This window comes from Rhinolophus hipposideros (genome assembly GCF_964194185.1).
Source record: "Rhinolophus hipposideros genome assembly, chromosome: 1".
Lineage (NCBI taxonomy): Eukaryota > Metazoa > Chordata > Mammalia > Chiroptera > Rhinolophidae > Rhinolophus > Rhinolophus hipposideros.
Window position 1 is genome coordinate 6,423,265 of NC_138047.1, and position 24,235 is coordinate 6,447,499.

The window sequence follows — 24,235 nt, forward strand, 5'->3', positions numbered from 1 at the left end:
CGGGAGATTTACAGAGGTTCACCTTACACCGCCATTTTGATCCTCACTACTTTTTTTTTAAACAATTTAAAGACACCATTAAATGGAATAAAATATCATTGTCAGATCACGTGTTTAGAGGATTTAGAAATTATGATCTTACAACTTCCGTTTTATGATAAAAACACTCAACAAAGAGGGTATGGAGGGAATGTAGCTCAACATAATAAAGACCATATATGACAAGCACACAGCTAACTAACTTCATCCTCAATGGTGAAACCTGAAAGCTTTTCCTTTCAGATCAATTACAAGTCAAGCATGCCCATTCTTGCCACTTTTGTTCAACATACTATTGGAAGCCCTATCCAGAGCACTTAGGAAAGAAAAATAAATAAAATGTGTCCAAAGAAGAATTAAAATTGTCTCTATTGGCAGATGATATGAGATTACATATAGAAAATTCTAAAGACTTACTGAAAACTATTAGACCTAATAAACAAATTCAGTAAAGTTTTAGGATAAAAAATCCATATATAAAAGTTAGTTACATTTCTATACACTAATAATGAATTATTAGAAAGTGAAATTAACAAAGTAATCTCTCTTACAATTGCATCAAAAGAATAAATATCTAGGTATAAATTTAATCAAGAAGTGAAAGACCTGTATACTGAAACTGTAAGACATTGATGAAAGATATTGAGAAAGATGCAAATAGAAATATATTTTGTGCTCATTGGTTGGAAGAATTAATACTGTTAAAATGTAGTATTACCCGAAGTAAAGTACAGATTCAATGCAACCCCTAACAAAATTCCAATGGTATTTTGTAGAAATAGAACAAACAATTCTAAAAATATTATGGAACCACAAAAGACCCTAAATACCAAAGTGATCTTGAGAAAGAACAGAACTGCAGTCAACATGTCCCTTGATTTAAAACTATATTACAAACCTACAGTAATTAAAACAGTATGGTATTAACATAAAAACAGATACAGATCAATGGAATAGAAAGAGAGACCAGAAATAAGCCCATACATATATGGTCAATTAATTTATGACAAACTAGCAAAAGCATACAATGGGGAAAGGACAGTTTCTTCAATGATGGTCAGAAAAACTGGACAGCCACATGCAAAAGACTGAAATGGGACTACTATCTTCTACTATACACAAAATTTAACTCAAAATAAATTAAAGAGTGGAATGTAAGACCAAAAACCAGAAAACTCCTAGAAGAAAACCTTGGCAGCAAAATCCTTGACATTGGTCTTAGTGATCTTTTTAAATTTGACACCAAAAGCAAAGGCAACAAAAGCAAAAATAAACAAGTGGACTACATCAAACTAAAAAGCTTCTGTCAAGCAAAGGAAACCATCAACAAAATGAAAAGACAACCTACTGAATAGGAGAAAAGACAAATTGTATCTCTTTTGATTTTGAGTTCATGTCCATAATATATTTGAAAACTCATACAACTCAATAGCAAAAAAAAGAAAAAAAATCCAATTAAAAATATGGGTACACGATCTAAATAGACATTTTCCTAAAGAAGACATACAGATGGCTCATGGTACATGAAAAGGTGCTCGACATCACTAATCATCAGGGATATGGAAATCAAACCTACAGTGAGATAACCAGCTCACACATGTTAAAAAGACAAAAAAATAGCAAGTGTTGTCAATGATTAGGAGAAAAAGATACAGTTGTTTAATGTTGGTATTGATGCAAATTGGTACAGTCACTATAGAAAACAGTATAAGCGCTCCTCAAAACAGTAAAAATAGAACTACCTTACAACCCATCAATTCCACTTCTGGGTATTTATCCAAAGAAAAGGAAAACACTAACTCAAAAAAATGTCTGCACCCCCATGGTCATGATAGCATTATTTACAACAGTCATAACATGGAAGCAATCTAAGTGTCCACGGATGGATGAATGAATAATGAAATATTATTCAGCTACAAAGTAGAAGGAAATCCTGACATCTGCAACAACATGGATAAACTGCAGGAATCATGCGAAGTGAAATAAGTCAGACAGAGAAAGACAGATACTGTGTGATCTCACTTATATTTCCAATCTAAAAACAAAAACAAACAAACAAACAAAAAACAGAAAAAATGAAACCAAATTCATAGATAAGAAAAGATTGCCAGTTACTACAGTTGAGGGCGGGGGAAAAATGGGAAAATATGTTTAAAATGTACCAACTTCCAGTTATATGATACATAAGTCCTAAGGATGTAAGGTACAACATGGTAACTACAGGTAATAATACTGTATTGTATATGTGGATGTTGCTAAGAGAATAAGTCTTAAAAATTCTCATAACAAGGAGATAAAAATATAACTGTGTGGTGATTGATTCACAGTATATACATATATCAAATCATTATGTTGTATACTTGAATCTAATATGAATCTAATATACCTGAATTATGTATCAATTAAAAAAATTATTTTGATATAATTGGTGATTGGATTTTCAAGAGTGGGACAAAGTCAAATGTGTAAACCTTCTTGACATTCAAGTTAGGATCCATAATATAGGACCTAGAATGAAAATCAAGCCCTTATAGTTGGTGCTGAATTGCAAACATACTCAGATAAAGTTAATAAATTGTGACACAAATGAAAACTTACAGGTAAAAATGGCGTTTAGTTGAGCTGATAGTGAGGGACTCACTCATTATTTCTATAAGAATGTCACCTACTAATCTACTAAAAAAAGCACAACGTCTTATTTCCTTTGAAGCCTAAGATTTCTGATGGAGGGGCTGAAGTGTGTGACAAAAATTTCTAAGGGAGTTTGGGAGGGAGCACATTGATTCTGAAAATAGCATTCTTATGCAGAGGTAAGGAGGATTTAGCATCATGCCTTCTTTCTTGCAATGAATTCTAGAAAATCAGAAAAGGATATGGCAGAGAGTGGCTTAGAATTAAACTTTGACCTTTACAAGTCCATTCTTGTTATATAGGGTATCTCATCCATGAAATTCCAAAATTCTTATTTTCTTTTCACTTATATCCCATTAATTGTCTTGACAAGTATGTATTACATGTGGACTATATAAAAATAACTCTGCTAGGCACTATAAAAGATACAAAGTCATAATAGCTTGTAGAAAAATAGCTTTATGACAGGCACTACTCCAAGGCCTAATCATCTGTTTTCTCATTCAATTCTCATAGGAACCCTATGAGGTTAGTATTATTTTGATCACAGTTTACAATTGAAAACAAGACAAAATGGAGGCACAAAAATGTTTACTCCACTTTGTATACAATGTGTAGAAAAAGCTGTGTGCTAAGCACTTCGTGATTCTGTCTCTGTTGTAAAATACATGCGCGTGTGTCACAATATAATCACACATTTTCATCACAACTACTCCAATTAATGATAGGATTGTACAACTACTGCATTACAGAGTTGTACCTTCTTTAATCAATCAGGGTTGCAGAGCAAAAGACATGCCTCCTTAATGCACACAGACAGACTTGAGAGTGTTCTTTGAGCTCTAAACCTATGGATACAATTACTTATTGGGCCAAACTATTGCATGTCCCACAGGAATCTCAATTTCACCATCTCTAAAACCCACCATATCCAGACCTGCTCTTGTTCCTATAAGCATATTTCAGTGAACTGAAGTGACATCCAAGTAAAAATCCTGCCTTGTCTTTGCATCATCCTTATGACTTATTTTATGTCCAGCACATAAAGTTCCTGTCGATTTTTTTTTTAATTAAAGTTTGTTGGGGTGACAACTGTCAGTAAAGTTACACAGGTTTCAAGTGTACAATTCTGTAATACATCGTCTATATATCTCATTGTGTGCTCACCACCCAGAGTGAGCTCTTCCATCACCACGTATTTGACCTCCTCATCTACCACCCCCTCCCTCATACCCTCTGGTAACCACCAAACTATTGTCTGTGTCTATGAGTTTTTGTTTCTTCATTTGTTTGTTCCTTTGTTGTTTTCAGTTTTATATCCCACATATCAGTGAAATCATACGGTTCTCGACTTTTTCTGTCTTACTTGTTTCTCTTAGCTTAATAATCTCAAGATCCATCCATGTTGCCATAAATAGCACTATTTCATCTTTTCTTATTGGTAGGAATGCAGATTGGTGCAGCTCTTCTGGAAGGCAGTGTGGAGGTTCCTCAAAAAATTAAGAATACAGTTACCATATGACCCAGCAATCGCTCTCCTGGGTATCTACCCCAAAAATATAAAAGCATTTCTCTATAGAGACACGTGTACTCCAATGTTCATTGCAGCTTTGTTTACGGTGGCCAAGACATGGAAACAACCAAAGTGTCCTTCGATAGATGAATGGATAAAGAAGATGTGGTATATATACACAATGGAATACTACTCTGCCATAAGTAAAGCTCCTGTCAATTCTACCTTCTAATTATTTCTCAAATACCTTGTGGCTATTGTCTTTTTTTCTGGAAGTAGATGTTGAGCTGGAGACATGAGTGCAAGCAGCACATTCACGTGTATCACTTGTGAACGATAAAGAGGGAATGAAGCAGAATTGGACATGAAGAGCCATTGGACTGTGTTACAGATCTGATTCCCATGAAAGGAAGGGGAGGAAGAAAAAGGATTGGGCAGGGAGTTTCAGACAACTAGGTAGATCTTATAAAATCTAAGTCAACCCAGTAGGGAACTGAGACTAGGGATGGACCATTAGAAGAGTCCCATGTTGGGCAGAAATGGCCAAAGCCCAGGGCTATAGTCATGCTGACCAATGCCCGGGGCTACTCAGGATGAGTGTGATCTCCATTCAAACACTGCAGCAGATTTCAAAGACATTCCAGTTGGCCAGCTGTACTTCATGCAGCTGAATATCCAGTTCTTTCTTGAAGACTAACCCCAATCGCACCTTGATGGCTGCCACATACCCTGTCTTCTTTCTTTCCTGCTCTTACTGATTTGACTCAGATTTCAATGGTACTCTAACTGGTCCTCTTGACTGTTCTTGCTCACCTCAAATTCATACTCCATAAGGTACCACAGCCATCTTTGTATGGAGCATACGAGTATACAAAAACGTAATCCCCTCTTAAACCATGTCAATGATTGCGACTTTACAACATGACATGCAAGGTCCTTCATGAGTAGTCACTTGGCTTTAACCACTACTGCTACTCCTGACACCTAACACACACACAAGAGGCCATTCCCACATGATATCTTCCCAAGAAATGTTCCTTGACTTCTCCGGACTGTACTCTTTGTCTTCTGTTCTTTTGTTTTCCTCATTAGACTGTAGGTTCATCCAAGTCAGGAACCATATTGTTTACCTCTGTAACTCTCATGCTGAGTTAAATTTCAATATACGTTTATTGAATTAATTAAATAATATGGATGAAAGTGATATTTAATTGAAGATGAAGTCTCAAGAGAATCAACACTCTATAACTTTAGTTTTATAGTTAAAAATTAAAAATTACTAAATTTACCCCATAATCAATAACAATTTCAATTAAAAAAATCAGCACTCTATAATTAAAGATGTAAAACACGTTTGCTTACATTTAAGATGGGAAATATGTTTAGGAATTTAAAAATTCTATGATTATCCCTGTTTTTGACAGTGCATGATAATTCACTCAGACTTGATTCCATCAGCGCCATTCAATTTTATTTTAGTGACCTAAACTATGGGCATGATGTCTGAGAACAAAATCAACAGCATCCGATTTCTAAAGAGATCTTACAGGCATACACTGTAAGATGCAATAAAAGTTCTATTTCTTAATGTGTTCACAAATCTCTGGTCATTAAGCAGAAAACAAATTTAAGATTCTCTTTTCTTATATTACGTCTATGTGTAAACTTACATTAACAATGTGTTCTCATATAAGCTGTAAAAAATTATTTACATTTAGATTTTTCCCCAAACTCTGCCTTTAAGCAGACGGAAAATAAACATATTTATTTTCTTTTCCTTTCTCCCTCTCTCCCCACTCTTCCTTCCTTCCTCCCTCTCCCATCTCTTCATTCCTACCTCCCTTCCTTTTTTTTGTTTGTTTGTTGGTTTGTGTTTTTTCTTTTTTAAAAATAAAAGTACTACCTGTGGGAAGAGAATCTGTTGTTTCACAGGCTGGTGACTGCATTGATATTTTCATTTTCACTTGACTAATAATTCATGTGTGAGTTGTGGGATGATAGGGAGACACAGAGCAGAAAAATGTGAGTATAAGGAAATAAATAAGGGAGACTGAAATGCGAGTATCCACAGGATTTGGGGCCAAATTCTCAGAGCACATAATAATGTTACTGGCAGGTGTGATAAGAAATGAAATCATGGATAGGCCAGCCTGGGGGAGAAGTCATGCAGCCTCCTGTGGTTTCTGCCTGGTCTACAGGACAATTCCCTAAAACTGAGATTTATATCTCCTAATATTGCTCCCCTTGCAACCCTTCTGCTTCAAGGCTTTCTCTCAAAAGGCCCCTTCTACATTCTCTTATTCTTTTCCCTTCTACCAGCGTTCTCACATGCCAGTGTTGACTTTGACCTTGTAGCCCTACCAGATTTTTCAGTTTTCTTCTAAATAGCTCTGGCATTTGGGCTTTTGTTCAGACTTATTGCAATACTGTTCATTCAACAGATATTTATGAACACCTGTTAAATGTCCAGATCTGCTATATATAAAAAGATCAATAGGATGTATTCCTACCCTACAAAGCTCACAATCTAGAGCCAAATGTGGAAAGCGTGCTTTATAGGAACACGTTTAAATAATGGGCACATTTAAAAATAACACTTAGCACCAAGAGTGCATTTTAGATACCATTAAATTTCATTAGAATCTTTCATACTGCATTCAAATACAGGTAGAGGAAAATGAGATCCATATAGGTACAAATGTATTTTTACTCTTAGGAAATATAGTTTATAAATCCACAATATGGTCCTTTGGCATAAAGAGCCAAAGACAGGTAGAGAGGTGTTATTGTTTATAAAAGGAATGTGCAGTAAACATCTGCTTTATGCAAACAAATAAGACCCAATAAACAATAGAGTCTCCCCGGAGTATGTCTTAGAAATCAACTTTTATTTTGATAATGTTTGACTACACTGTAGCAATTTTGATATTTAACCAAGCTTAGTAAAATATAAATTTTACCTGGAATGGATTTCAAACTAATATGCCTATCACGCCCTGTCCAATATAGTGTGTTCCTCTCTTACATGAAATGCAGTAAGAGAGGATTATTTTCACAGAAGTCAGGTAATGTGCTTATATTCTGCAATACTCTATGATTACAGAAACGTACACACACGTCTTAAGGGCTACTGATTTATTTTTGTACAAAAATTGGTACTATCTCAATGACATAAGATAAGCATGGTTAAAATTATAATATGGAAAACAAGAATTTGGGTTAAATTATAAGTTATGCACTACTTTAATGTAGTATAGGATTATTCTAGGTTTCTTATACTCTCTGACATCAGAAATATTATTATTTATGTCACAATGACTTAGTTGTATATTATAGTTAAGGCAACAGAAGTTATATGTGTTGTTTATTTGGGGTTTTATAACTTTAATATGACAAATGGCAGCATGCCTGGAGTTGCCATTCATATTACCGACTCTATGAATGGCAGTGGCTGAAATTGGGCAGCACAGCACCTCTGTGGTTTACACAGCAGTTCTGAATGTTTGATTTCACTACTTTATCCTCAAGCGAAGGTCCAGAGTTATTAAATAATCTGCACTGAGCAGTATGGGTGCCGTGAAGAGAATGAATTGTTTGGCATCTAAAATCACGTAATGAACATGTAGGGGAAGACGACCATTTTCTCTTTTCAAAGACTACACATTTTCTTAGTCTCTTATTTTTGCTTTGTTGCAGGCTGGGTTGCCCTTACTTTGTGATGGAACAGGAAGCATATTAGAAGTGCTTTTCGGACTGAGAATCTTGTCTCCATTTTGAGGAAATGAACTTATGGATGCTCAGGCTTATGTGAACTCAACCGCCTTCTGCTCTGTCTTCCTTCTGCTGATCTTCCCTGGCATCTGTTAATTTTGAATATCTTAACTGCTGTTGTGTCCACTAAGGTCTCTAATGAACGACACTGTCGTGGCTTCTAATAATGATGTAGTCCTTACCCTTGCTTTTTGACGTGGCAAGCATCAGCAATATTAATTTATCAAATAGCACCAGTATCCCTCATATACTACCAATCATTTATGTGACACAAAACAAAACAAAACAACTTTAATAAACTTCTTTAGATGTAAAATTTTGAGGCGTGTCACCTTCTTGGAAGTTGACTGGAGAAAAGTGCTAATAAATACCTTGTGCAATAAACTAATAGAAAGTTTTAGTTAGTGATACATAAGAGAAAAAAAGAGGGAAGTGGTCTATGATTCAAGGTGAAGAAAGTAGAATTCTGTAGAGATAGGTGGTCAGAGAGAAATTCCATGGCTCAGGGTGGGCACAAAACTATTACAAATAAAGACAGTCCAACATTAATTTTTTAGTTGTATAAGACATTCTAATATAAAAATCCCAATCATCCCCAAATATTTGTAATCATCTATTACTCATGTAGGATTATATGAATCATATTTTAGAGAACAAAGAATTGAAGTAGTGTTCAGAATGGGCTTTGAGTGAGGATACAAAGGGATGACAGCAGGCATGGGATGGTGAACTAATCTAAATTGAGGAGAAATAAGAGCTCAAAGACAGATGATTAGGAACACATAACCTATTCCCAAGGGTGCTAGAGCCAGCTTGTATTAGCCCATGGGACTCAATTGTTAAATTTTCAGAAATTTTGGGAGATACTTGTAAAATATAGCCATTATTAAAAACTAAATTGTATAAAGATAATTGAATAAATTATATTAAATACAGAAGTAATAAAGCAGAGATCCAAGATCGCAGAGAAGATAAACACCATGCCTGCTTCCTTCCATGAATTAAAATTACAACTAAATTATAGAACAACCAACCTGGAGAACCATCTGAAGTCAGGCTGAACAGAAGTTTCATAACTATATCGACTAGAAATAAAATGCTTGTGGCTGAAACACATGTATTACAAAAAAAAAAAAAAAGAAGTTTCATAACTAAGGATATAAAGAAGACACCTGAAGATTGGTAGGAGGGGTGGAGACATGGAACAGATCCCAAACCTCCGTGTGATGGTTGAGAATTGGGAGGGATATTTCAGCCTTGGAGGTTCCCCTTGAAGGAGTGAAGAAGCCCAGCCCCAGGCTCCCAAGGCAAGAGTACTGGTGTCAGGAAGAGGAGCCCCCACAACATCTGGCTGTGAAAAACATTAGAGATTCAGACCATCTGGATGGGATGGAAGGCTATGGGAAACTCAGATGCCTTCTTAAGGGGCCCATGCACAGACTCACTTGATCACAGGCACTCAACCTGGCTTTCGGTGTAGGACCAATGACTCAGGGAGCATTGGAGACATGAGGGGGGCAGATGGAGGTATGTGGTTTTGGGGCAAGGCTGGACAACAGTTGCAATTTTCCCTGTGTGGGGTCTTCCTGAGCACCCTGCAGTTGGATGCCACCTTTCCTGTGTTGAGCCTGGGCCCACATGGCCAAATCTGTATCTGATTGACCTGATGAGCTCCATTCACTCCACCCTGATGACTCTCCTGTGTCCCTGCCCCCCACCCCAACTTCCCAATACCAGAGGCACTTTCTCAGCAAGCAGCCAGCCCTGCCCACATTGTACTCTTTCTTTAAAAAAAACTGCCAGACTACATGGGCCTCAGGTAGTTGGGGACTGATCTTTGTGTGCTCTGAGACTTTTGCTGAGTTGCTGTAGGCTCAGCACTGGCACCAAACTAGAATCTACATTAACCTGGTAATCACAGCTCTTCCCACTACAATGAATCCCTGGGAGCTTGCCTTACCCAACTTACATACCACGTGAGGCATTATCAGAGTCTGAACCTTAAGGAACCTGACAGTGGCAACAGGCCCCAAGTGTCCTGGCTTTTTGTGAAGCTATCACATGCCCTGTACTGGTGGCAGCCATCCTCAGTTCACAGCGTGGCCTCTCCCATGTACCTCTAAGTTCAGCACAGGCAAAGAACAACTGCAGATTGCTCTGTAGATCCCACCAGTTATTTTCCAGTAGGTCACAGGCAATGGTTGACCTGGGCCTGCCACCAAATCCAATCTCACACACCCAAGAGGCCTCAGAACCTACCTAGGAGGCTGGCTTCAGACCACAGCAGAGCACTGTTCAATTAGCCTCACAAGTGGCACAAACAAAGGGTGGTCTCAACAGGCATCAGAGCCCACTGGGGTGAATCCCACTCAGTGGGGTAAGCTCCCCACACAGCAGCATATAAGATGCAGATGTGGTCAAACTCCACAGCCAATCAGTCTGAGGGCCCATCCACCCAATGATGGGCCAACAACAATCAAGATTCTACTATAGCAGCAGGGCACACACAATCCACACAAGGGACACTCCTGGAGCACCTGGATCAGGTGACCAGGGAGAATGTGCCAGGGCCCCACAGGGCACATACTACATAAGTCAACCTAGACAAGACTGGAAGACATAGCAAATCTACCTAGGACATAGAAACAAACACAGAGAGGCAGCCAGAATGAAGAAACAAAGAAATATTTCCCAAATGAAAGAACAGGAGAAAACTCCAGAAAAAAGAACTTAAGGAAAGGTAGGCAAGCAACCTACTAGAGACAGAGTTCAAAACAATAGTTATATGGATGCTCAAAGAATTTAGTGAGAATTTCAACAGAGAAACAGCAAGCATTAAAAACAAAAACATAGAAACCATAAAAAACAATCAATCAGAAGTGAAGAATACAATAACTGAAATGAAGAATATACTAAAAGGAATCACCAGCAGACTAGATAAAGCAAAGATCGATCTGTGATTTAGAGGACAAAGTAGCAAAAAACATTCAATTAGAACAATAAAAAGTAAAAATAATCCAAATAAATGAAGACAGTTTAAGGGACCTCTGGGACAACATCAAGTATAACAACATTTGCATCATAGGGATACCAGAAGGAGGAGAGAGAAAGCAGGCATTGAGAACCTATTTGAAGAAATAATAACTGAAAACTTTCCTAACCTGGCCAAGGAAATAGACATACAAGTCCAGAAAGCGCAGAGAGTCCCAGACAAGATGAACCCAAACCAAGATACATTATAATTAAAATGTCAAAGGTTAAAGTCAGAGAATCCTAACAGCAGCTAGAGAAAGGCAACTAATAACTTTTAAAAGAGACCCCATAAGATTGTCAGTTGATTTCTCAACAGAAATTTTGCAGGCCAGAGGAATTGGCACATAATATTAAATGTGATAAAAAGCAAGGACCTACAACCAAGGTTACTTTACCAAGCAAGGCTATGATTTAAAACTGAAGGACAGATAAGAGAAAGAAATAAAAGGCATCCAAATTGGGAATGAAGAAGTTAAATTATCACTCTTTACAGATGACATGATGCTATATATAGAAAACCCTAAAGACTCCACCAAAAAGCTGTTAGAAACAATCAACGAATACAGTAAAGTTGATGGCTACAAAATCAACGTACAAAAGTCCATTGCATTCCTATATACTAACAATAAAATCTCAAAAAAAGAAATACAGAAAACAATTCCCTTTGCAATTGCAGCAAAAAGAATAAAATACCTAGGAATAAACTTAACTAAGGATGTGAAGGACTTATATGCTGAAAACTATAAGACATTTTTTAAAGAAATTGAAGAAGACACAGAGAAATGGAAAGACATTCCGTGCTCATGGATTGGAAGAATCAACATAGTTAAAATGGCCATATTACCCAAAGCAATATACAGATTTAATGCAATCCCCATCAAAATCCAAATGACATATTTTAAAGAAATAGAACAAAAAATCATCAGATTTGTTTGGAACCACAAAGGACCCCAAATAGCCAAAGCAATCTTAAGAAAAAAGAACAATACTGGATGCATCGCACTCCCTGACTTTAGCTTGTACTACAGGGCTACAATAATCAAAACAGCATGGTATTGGCAGAAAAACAGACATATAGACCATTGGAATAGAACTGAGAACCCAGAAATAAAACCACATAAATATGGACAGATAATTTTTGACAAAGAAGCTAAAAGCATACAATGGAGGAAATACAGCCTCTTCAATAAATGGTGCTGGGAGAACTGGTTAGCCACATGCAAAAGAATGAAACTGGACTGCTGTCTGTCACCATGTACCAAAATTAATTCAAAATGGATCAAAGACTTAAGCATAAGACCTGACACAATAAATTGCATAGAAGAAAACATAGGTAGTAAACTTATGGACCTTGGGTTCAAAGAGCATTTTATGAATTTGACTCCAAAGGCAATGGAAGTAAAAGCTGAAATAAACGAAAGGGGCTATATGAAACTTAAAAGCTTCTGCACAGCAAAAGAAACCATCGACAAAATAAAGAGGCAACCAACTGAATGGGAGAAGATTTTTGCAAACAGTGCCTCCGATAAGGGACTAATATCCAAAATATACAAGGAATTCATGAAACTCAACAACAAAAAAACAAACAACCCAATTGAAAAATGGACAGAGGACCTAAAGAGACATTTCTCCAAAGAGGACATACAAATGGCAAATAGACATATGAAAAAATGCTCAACATCACTAATCATCAGAGAAATGCAAATAAAAACCACAATGAGATATCACCTCACCCCAGTCAGAATGGCTATCATCAACAAGACGAATAGTAACAAGTGCTAGAAAGGCTGTGGAGAAAAAGGAACCCTCATACACTGTTGGTGGGAATGCAGACTGGTGCACCTGCTATGGAAGGCAGTGTGGAGGTTTCTCAAAAAATTACGAATAGAATTACCATATGACCCAGCAATCCCTCTCCTGGGTATCTAACCAAAAAATTTGAAATCATTTATCCATAAAGACACGTGTGCTCCAATGTTCATTGCAGCTTTGTTTAAGGTGGCCAAGACATGGAAACAACCAAAATGTCCTTCGATAGAAGAATGGATAAAGAAGTTGTGGTATATATACACAATGGAATACTATTCGGTGTTAAGGAAAGATGATATAGGAACATTTGTGACAACATGGATGGATCTTGAGAGTATAATTCTAAGCGAAATAAGTCAGACAGAAACGATAGAGAACCCTATGATTTCACTGATATGTGGTATATAAACCAAAAACAAAAAAAAGAACAAGACAAACAAATGAGAAACAAAAACTCATAGACACAGACAATAGTTTAGTGGTTACCCGAGGGTAAGGAGGGTGGGGGGAGGGAGATGAAGGTAAGGGGATCAAATATGTGGTGATGGAAGGAGAACTGACTCTGGGTGGTGAACACACAATGGTATTTATAGATGATTTAATACAGAATTGTACACCTGAAATCTATGTAATTTCACTAACAATTGTCACTCCAATAAATTTTTTAAAAAATAAATAATAAATAAATAAATAAAAAGCCATAAGAGCTGGCAAGAGTCTAGCAAATTTTCAAAAAGAAGACGGGATTTAAACTTGTGAAATAGGTATTTGGATATGTAGGAGAGGATAAAAATATTTACTATTAAAAAAAAATTGAAGGACAGATAAAGAGCTCCCAAGCAAAAAAAAATGGTAAAGGAGTTATTCATCACCAAAGCAGTAATAAATGTTATAGGGACTTATTTAAGATGAGGGGGAGATCAAAATTATGAATAATAAAATGGCAATAGCTACATATCTATCAGCAATCACTTTCAGTGTAAATCAATTAAATGCTCCAATTGACAGACATAGGAAGGCTGAATAGATAGGAAAACAAGGCCCTTATGTATGCTGCCTCTGAGAGACTCATTTAGATTGAAAGACACACACAAATGGAAAGTAAAGGAATGGCCAAAATTATTTCATGAAAACAGAAATGTAAAGAAAAAAAGCTGGGGTAGCAGTACTTATACCAGACAGAATAGACTTTATAACAAAGCTAAATAGAGACAAAGAAGGACCCAGTCATCCCATTTCTGGGTATTTATCTGAAGAAACCCAAATGCTACATTGAAGGGACATGTGCAACCATATGTTCATTGCAGCATTGTTTACAATGGCCAAGATATTGAGGCAGCCTGGGTGTCCACTGATGGATGAATGGATAAAGAGGAGGTGGTACATGTACACAATGGCATATTGTTCAGCCATGGAAGACGATGGGTTCTTGTCATCTGAGGCAGCATGGACGGACCTGGAGGGTATTGTGCTGAGTGAAGTGTCAAGACAGAGAAAGACAGATGCAACGTGATTTTGCTTCTATGTGGAATCTAGAGAACAAAATGAATGTACAAACAAAACAGAAACAGACTCATAGACACAAAGATCATTTTGATGGTTACCAGGGGGGAGGGGGTTTAGAGGTGTGGGTGAAAAAAAAGGAGGGATTGAGATTAAGAAGTACAAATTTGACAGGTAGGGTTACTAACTACTATACTAACGAGGAGCTCTGGGTGATGAACACAAAAGGTGATATGTAGATGATGTATTACAGAATTGTACACCTGAAACCTATATAGCTTTATTAACCATTGTTGCCCCAATAAAATTTAATTTAAGAAAAAGAAGTACAAATTTGTTGTTACACAGTAGTCATGGGGATGTAGGGTATAGCATAAGGAACATAGTCAATAATATTGTAATAACTATGTATGGTGTCAGATCGGTACTAGATCTTTTGGGGTGATAGATGGGAGGGGACTGGGGAGCAGGGTGAAAAAGGTGAAGTGATTATGAAGTACAAATGGGTAGTTACAACATAGTCATGGAGATATAAAGGAAAGCATTGGGAATATAGTCAATGATATGGTAATAACTATGTATAGTGCCAGGTGGGTACTAGACTAGTCAGGGGGATCACTTCTTAAAATATATAAATGTCTAACCACTATGCTGTACACCTGAAATTAATATAAAATAATATTGAATGTCAACTGTAATTGAAAAATGTAAAAAGTGAGGGGAAGGTGAAGGGGAATAAGAGGCTCAAATTTCCAGGTATAAAACATGTCATGGGAATGCAGTATACAGCATAGGGAATATAGTCAATAATAGTGTGATACCATAGTATGATGTTTGATGTTTGTTGGACTTATCACGGAGGTCACTTCTTTAGGAATATAAATGTACAATGGTGGTGTACTCCTGAAACTAATATAATATTGTATGTTGGCTGTATTTTTATTAAAAATCTTAAAAGAAAGAATACAAATTTATAGTAATAAAAAAACAGAAGTAATAAATACTCAAAACATCACTTCCTAATGTTTCTACTACCTTTTAATATTATCTATGTGCTTAAGGTTACTCATGTCTACTGAATCCGTAATGAGGAAATACAATATAACGGTGTGCAATTGGGTCTCTCTTCCCTATTTCAGATTCAGTAGTGGCATTTTGGTAGCTTGAAATTGGCCACAGTGGAAACATTTACATCACAGACACTGGCAAGTGCTATAAATAGTGCATCTTTGTAGAAAGCAGGTTGTGAAGTATTACTAGTAACCCCTTGCCACTCCCTAGATCATATGCAAGAATTTCAAGAGATTAAGAGACAAGTTAGGTGGCCAAGGGCCTTTTGGCAAAGCAATTAGAAAAGAAAAATATCTCAAGGGACTGGGTAACCCCTGACGAGAGCAGAGTTACATGTACGAGTATGTTCCATGACTTCACTTTGCACTTCATTTCATGGCTCCTGCATCTTGGAATCAGAGCTTGAGATCTTAGTGGTCCATAAATCCATTCCCAACTGTTTCAGTTCTACTGAAATTTATTTCTAATCTTAATTCTATTCTGGAACTAAAATAACATAAATGTTTTTATCGCTTCCTGAGCCAGTTCAGTAATTTTTAGGATAAACTGTATGTCTGACAAAGGACATGATAAATGTCTAAAACAAATTTCTTTTTGATATTTAAAAACGTTTCGATTAGATTCATATTTTTACTCATTTTCTGGTTTTATATTACATTCTTAAAGCTGTGCTTGTTTGTTTTAAATCTATTGATAATGTGAGTCAGATAGGATAACATAAGAGTACCTAACAGATGTTTAATTATTGAAGCATTTGTGTAATCCCTCCATCGTTTGCTTATCTATTTGCCAAGTTTCCCACAGCTAAAGCCACTGACAACTTGCAAGTTCCAGCCTGTACTGTTTCCTGATCTTTGATGGAAGCAGGAAAGCAGCTCCTTATATGATTATATACTGACTAACTCTCACGGTTTTGTGAATCAATGATGTAGTGTAGCAACTGAGGATGTGGGCTCTGGAGCCAGACTGCATGGGTTTCCACCCTTGCCGTCCCTCCTGATAGCCAGTTAATCTTGGGCATCTCTCCCATCCTTTCTGAGGCTTTGCTTCCTCATCTGTGCAATGTGGACAATGGTAATATCTACATCATCGGTGTATTCATTTTCTTCAGCTGCTGTAACAAATTTCCCCAAACCTGATGGCGTAGAACAACAGAAATATAACTGTTCCCAGTTCTGAAAGCCAAAAGTCCAACATCCAGGTGTCACGAGGGACATACTCCTTCCAGGTACTGCAGGGGAGAGTCTGCTCCTCAACTCTCCAGGTGGTTGGCAGCGTTCCTTGGCTGTGGCTGCATCACGGCGACCGTCACCGCCATTGCTACACTGCCTCCCCCTCCTTTTCTGTCTGCCTTTTCTGTGTGTCCCTTAAAAGGACTGAGGCCCACTGGGCAATGCAGGGTGGTTTCCTCTCAACACCATTATCTTAATTACGAAGACCTTTTTTCCCAAATGAGATAACATTCATGGTGCTTGGGAAAAGGATATATCTTGTGGGGGATCCACCACTCAACGCCCTACAACAGAATTGTGGTAATTTAATAAGAACACAGATAAAATGCTTCAACAGTGCCCTGCACAGAATAAAGGATCACTACACATTTCCCCTTCTCTTTCTCTTCCTCTTCTTTTACTCTATCCCCTTCTTCCTTCTTCTCTCTCCTATACTTTCTTCTTCTCCTTCTCCTTCTCCTTTTTTGAGGCCTTATCATAATCAGTAAGTTTTCACATTCAGTTCTAACTTCTCAGTTTCCACTGGGTTCCTTTATTGCTTCCAGGCCAAAGCTAACTTCAACTTTGATGTTGGGCCTTCAGGAAGAGAATTTGTCATCTTGAACCATTTGTGTTCAAAGGAGCATCTGTTCTTGTCCCCGTTCCAGAGTATCTGTCTGACAGCCTGCCTAAAGACACCTGTCTCCTAATACATTCATTGTCTTTCTCTTTCCAGTCTACTTTCCAGGTCCTGGATAACTACCTCTGACTCTGAACCACATGACCCACACTTCTGAATGCTTCCAGCAATTATTCTGTAATTTGAAATAGTTGCATACTCTGCATTATGCATACTTCCTCTTCTGGTTGTCTTTGCCAGAACCCAGCTTCCATATGTTTCTGATTGCCTGACTTATTAGAGACCCAGTGACGGTCATGTTCTGAGACAATTACGTATTTTTCCTCCTGCTTTCTCTGCTGTCAGTTCTAAAAGGAGGAAGAGCAAATCTAGTTCCTGACTCATCCTAGGAGGTGAGCCTGGAGAACCCTGTGTCACTGCCCCATTTTCTGTCTAGAAACACATTGCTGAGTGGCACTGGACCATCCAGAGATACACTACACTGGTCCATTAGCCGCTAGGCTAATTTGCAAACAGTTGAACATTTTGAACAGAATAGTTCAATATTCACTTAACATTTTTTGGGGGGAATGCGGGGGTTGTACTGAAATATAAAACACAAGAGAAAATTGTAACTGAGAGCATTTGAGTTTCCAGTTACTCGGCATCATCCATGAATTAAATTGGTAATCATTCTCATTTAAGAGGCAAGTTACATTTGACAACTTCCAAATTCAAAGACTAAAAAGAACCCTTCTCCCTTAAATTTAAGAGATCTCTCTTTTTCAAAGAAGTGGGAAATCTATATATTGCTATACTTCAGAATTATCCCAACATTATGTAGCCTACTTACTAATCTAAACAGAACCCTGATGTATTTTTGTTTTACACTTTCATAATTCTTGATTTTACACACTGAGAATTCACTGTGGATGAATTATGATTTTTCAGGGGTCATCTAGATTCTTAACCTGACATTTATTTTACTTTAAGAAAAAAAAAAAAAGAACTTGAGATCAAGTTTCCTCAAGGGATCATTCCCTGCTGTACAGAAATGACTTTACTTTAAAGTGAAAGTTATATTATCTGAGGATTCTAATGCTTAAAAGGGATTGTCGTAACAAGAAAAAAATCTGGTAGGATTAGCTCACTATAATACAATATTGCACAATATTTTGAAGTTTAGTCATATTATACTACACTGAACTTTTCAGTTTATTGATTTTCTGTGTGTTCTTGTTAAGATGGTGTAATAGCTGTTCAGAAAGCTCCAAATTGAAAAACTAAAGCTAGAAACGTAACTTTTGAAGTTCTACTAATTAAATATATTTTCACTGGGACATAGGTTCCTCTGTTCTGTATTAATGTTCTGGCCTTTTAGGAATTAACGCATCTTGTTTAATGAACAGAGAGGTGTAATTCACTTCCTGCCTCTGAAAGGCAACTTCAAAAGGAGTCTTTCCAACTTACCTTGTCAATGATATCAGCAAGACACACACACACACACACACACACACACACACACACACACACACATGAAGTGTGACTCAAAACATATGGTGAATGCTGCTGCCAAGTGTATCCAATGGAAAGGCAGGGATCTTCAATATGGGAACTGGAGCATCAAACCCATCAAATCTTAGTAACAGTGTGTGAACAAGTTTCAACTTGTTGGGTGAGTGAGTCAGGTGTGAGTTACGGTTGACAGAAGGTGTACTTTAAAGTACCATAAATCATTCTCCACCATGACAATGCTCCGTGCCACAGATCACTTCTAGTATTGCAATTTCTGTCAACTAAAACCATTACGGTGTCTCCTCATCCACCTTATTCACCAGATATGGCGCCATGCAACTTCTGGCTCTTCCCCAAAGTCAAAATGATTCAGGACATCAAGGCAGCCATGATAGCACAACTACAGACACTCACAAAAGAGGACTTCCAGAACTGCTTCAGAAAGTGGAAAGAACGATGGGATAATTGTATTCAAAGCAAGGAGTTCTATTTTGAGGGGGATTAATGGCAATGTGTCCTGTACTGAATTTTTTTTTTCATTTTTTGGTCACCCTCTGTATAGATGTGTGCATGTGTATATATAATAGCCAAAAATTATGTATACATTTTAAGAAAAGAAGAAAAAGTGGATTAAAATTATGCTGATGATAACCACTCTTGTAACTGCAGAAGTCAAACATAATTTGTATTCATCATTTGTTATTGGTACATATTGAGCATTACAATTTTAATAGTTTTTTTCTTTCTTAAAATGTGTATACATTTTTTGTCTTTCTCTCTCTCTCTTTCTCTCTCTCTCTCTGTATGTGTGTATGTGTGTGTGTGTGTGTGTATTTTTTTTCCTGTTAACAGTAATAGAATCCTTAGAGTCCTAGCAAGACTTCAGAAACAACTATAGCACGTTTATCCTCTCATCCAGAAGCCATACCCTAGTGTTGATATCCTTATATGTTATGTTCATACTATCAACATTCTTCTAGAAACCAAGGTTTGAAATATAGACCTTATTCCGCATCTTTGTAACATTTAGGGGCTCCAAATTGGCCCCAAACACAAAACAAAAACCAGTAGCTAAAAGCAATTGAAGTATTTTCTCTTATGTTATAGAAGTCTGGAGTTTGGAAATGCAGGGCTAGAATGCCACTCCATGATCTTAGGAAGCAAGGCTCCTTCTATCCTTTACATCTCTATCATCATTAGCACGTGGCTTTTCCTTCATGAGCTCAGTTAGCTGCTCATGCTACCGCCATCAGAAGCACATTCCTGTAGAAAGGGAGGGATGAAGAAAGACCTGCCCCAGTTTCCAGTTTGCAATGTAAAGACCTGCGAAGTCGCTACTCACTCTAACAAACAAGTAGAAAGTTGAACTGACAAAAACAAACAAACAAACAAAAACTCTTCTTGAATCAGTAAGATAAGGGAAGACACAGGACAAACTGCTCCTCCCAACGTTGGAGAGATAAACAAGGAGTCATGGCTTACACAGACAGAGATTCATGAGCAAAAACCTCTGCAGGAACCAGTACCAAGGGGAGGACAACCAGATTTGTAATTGACTAATTACTGGAAGCTCAAGTCTGAGAATTAAAAAGAAAAAAATTCCAGGGGGACCCAGTCATAGCGCAGGGGCACCCAAAATATTGTGAGACTTACCTCTAGGAGTGTAACCAGGTTGTCACAGTAAATAGTGGAGAAAAATCCCATCATACTTCAATCAGGGAAAGGAGAAAAGGAACCATTTTAGAATTTACAAGAGGACTCTGTTCTCCTGAATAAGGTTTGGCCTCATAGGAAACTAGTTAACCAGAGCCTAACCTGCCTAATGATAGCAATGATACAAAGAATGAGAGGAAGGAATTAAGGTTATTTTGTTAATTTCACTATCTGTGAAGTGGTATAATGTGAAAATGGACATGAATTAGTTATAATTGTGTATAGTAGACTCTAAGGCAACCATTAAAGAAAACAAACAAACAAACAAAAAGAACTATAATTGATATGCTAACAAAAAAGAGAAAATGGAATCATATAAAATGCTCCTTTAAAACCACAAAAAGGAAGGAAAAAGTGGAGGACAAATATAGAACAAAGAACAAGAAAACCATAAAAATATGGCAAATATTAATCCAATTATATAATCATTTTGAACATCAATGGCCTAAATGCATGAATTAAAAGACAGATTTTCAGACTGGATCAAAAACCAAGATTGAAATATATGTTGTATACAAGAAACCCATTTTAAATATAAAGACACATATAGATAAAAGTAAATAGATGCAGTAATAGGGAGATACAAAATGGCAGAGTAGATAAACACTATGCGTGCTTCCTTCTGTGAACACATTAAAATTGCAGCTAAATTATAGGATGATAAACCTAGAGAACCATCTGAAGTCTGGATGAACAGAAGTTTTATAAGTAAAAATATAAAGAAGAAGACATATCAAGAATGGTAGAAAGGGTGGACACACAAAATCTCCGTGTGGCGATTGAGAATAAGAAGGAATGTATTGGCAGTGAAGGTTTCCCCCAGAAAAGCAAGGGACCCCAGCCCCACACTGGCTGGCCTCCCCACTCTGGAGTATTGGTGCTGGGAAGAGGAGCTCCCACAACATCTGGCTGTGTAAAAGAGTGGGGATTCTGACCTTTTGGGTAAGATGGAAGGTTGTGGGAAAGCCAGACACCCTCTTTCTTAAATAGCCCGGGTGCAAACTTTCTCACTTCCAGGCACTCACCCCAGGACTCCGGTAGAGGGACAGTGATTTGGGGGTCATTGGAGACATATGGAGAACAGGCTGAGGTGTGCTGCTTTGGAGTGAGGGCTTGAGGACAGTCGCCCTTTTCCCTGTGTGGTATCCTCCTCCCATGCAGCAGACAGGTGGGCACCATCTTTCCTGTGTTGAGCCTTCCACCATAGCCCAAATCTGAATCTGATTGGCCTGGTGAGCTCCACTGGGACAACCCCTCTCACTCAACTTACACAATGCCAGAGGCACTTTCTCATGAGCAGCCAGTCCTGCACAAATTGCACTATTTCTCAGAAAACTATGGGAGCCCATGGGAACCAGGCAGGTGGCTACTGGCCTCAGTGTGCTCTGACACTTTTGCTAAGTAGCTCCAGGCTCAGCACTGGCACCAAATCAGAGTCTACATTAACCTGGTGACCATGAATCCTCCCAATCTTATGATTCCCTGAAACCTAGCTTCACCCAATTCACAAAGTGCATGAGGCTTTATCAGTGGCTGGACCTTAAGGAAGCTAGCAGGTAACAGTATGCCTTGGAGTGTCTTGGCTTTTTCTGGAGTTACCCCAGGCCCAGTACTGGTTGTAGCTGTCCTTGATTTTCAGCGTGTCCTCCCCCACATACCTCTACCTTTAGCACAAGCAGGGAACAACTATGGATTGCTTTGTAACTCCTACCAGGTAGTCCCTGGTCTGTCACAGGGAGTAGGGGACCTGGGTCTGCACTGGAGCCCCTCTCAAGAAGCCCTATAACAAACATACTTGGAGATTGGCTTCAGACTACAGTAGAGCACCACCAAGTTAACCCCACAAGGGGCACACACAAAGGGCAATCCCAGCAGGCACCAGAAACTGCTGGGGCAAATCCCACTCAGTGGGGTAAGCCTTTGCACAGCAGCCCGTAAGCTATGGACGTGGACAAACCCCACAGCCAATCATCCTGAGGGCCAATGACATGTCAATATCAATGAAGGCTCTACTATATATAACAGGAGGATACACACAACCCACACAAGGGACACTCCTGGAGCACCCGGAGCAGGTGACCACGGAGCCTGTGCCAGGATTCTACAGCACACCTACTTACATAAGTCCACCTGCCAAGACTGGGAGACAGAAAATCTACCTAATATATTGAAACAAACACAGACAGGCAGCCAACATGATGATATATATATATATCCCATATGAAAGAAGAAAACTCCACAAAAAGACTAAAGGAAATGGAAGCATGCAACCTACCATAGACAGAGTTCAAAACAAAGGTTATAAAAATGCTCAAAGAACTTAGGGAGAACTTCAACAGAAAGATAGCGAGCATAAGAATGGACAGAGAAACCATAAAAAAAAGAACCAGTCAGAAGTGAGAAATAATAACTGAAATGAAGCCTGCACTAGAAGGAATCCCCAGCAGACTAGATGAAGCAGAGGATCAAATCAGTGATTTTGAAGACAAGTAGCAGAAAACATCCAATCAGAACAGCAGAAAGTAAAAAGAATCCAAAAAAAATTGAGGATAATTTAAGAGACCTCTGTGACAACATCAAGCATATAAATATTCACATCACAGGGGTACCAGAAGGAGGAGAGAGAAAGCAGGGATTGAGAACCTATTTGAAGAAATAATGACTGAAAACTTTCTTAACCTGGCCAAGGAAATATACATGTTCAGAGAGCACAAAAAGTCCCATACAAGATAAACCCAAACAGGCCCACACCAAGATACATTATAATTAAAATAGCAAAGGTTAAAGTCAGAGAATCTTAAAAGCAGCAAGAAAAAGACAACTAGTAACTTATAAGGGAGTCCCCATAAGACTGTCAGTTAATTTCTCAATAGAAACTTTGCAGGCTAGAAGAAATTGGCACAAAATAGTCAATGTGATGAAAAGTGATGACAACCAAGGGTACTCTACCCAGCAAGGCTATCATTTAAAACTGAAGAACAGATAAAGAACTTCCCAGACAAGAAAAAGCTAAAAGAGTTCATCACCACCAAACCACTATTATAAGGAATGTTACACTTATTTAATACAAATATATATATATATATATATATATATATATATATATATATATATATAATAAAATAGCAATAGCTATGTATCTATACAATTACTTTCAATGTAAATGGATTAAATGTTTCAAGCAAAAGACACAGGAGGGATGAATGGATAACAAAATTCTTACATATGCTACCTACAAAGATTCACTTCATGTTAAAAGACATACACAGACAGAAGTAAAGGGACGGGAAGTTATTTCACTAAAATGAAAATGGAAAATAAAAAGTTGAATAGCAATTCTTGTATCAGACAAAATAGGCTTTTAAAAAAGGCTATAGCAAGAAACAAAGAAGGACCCAGTAATCTCACTTCTGGGTGTTTAGCTGAAGAAACACAAATGATATTCAAGGGGATGTGGGTATCCATATATCCATTGCATCATCTCTTACAATAACCAAGATGTGGAGGCAGCCTGGTGTCCAAGGAAGAAGGGATAAAGAAGAGGTGGTATATATATACAATGGAATATTGCTCGGCCATGGAAAGGAACTGGTTCTTGCCATCTGTGGCAGAATGGATGGGTGGAGTGTCAGACAGAGAAAGACAACTGCAATGTAATTTAGTTTATATATGGAATCTAAAGAACAAAACAAACAAAACAGAAACAAACTCATACAGAAAACATTTTGATGGTTGCCCAATAGGAGGGGGTTGAAGTTGTGGGTGAAGAAAGGGAAAGAGATTAAGTACAAATTGGTTGTTACAAAG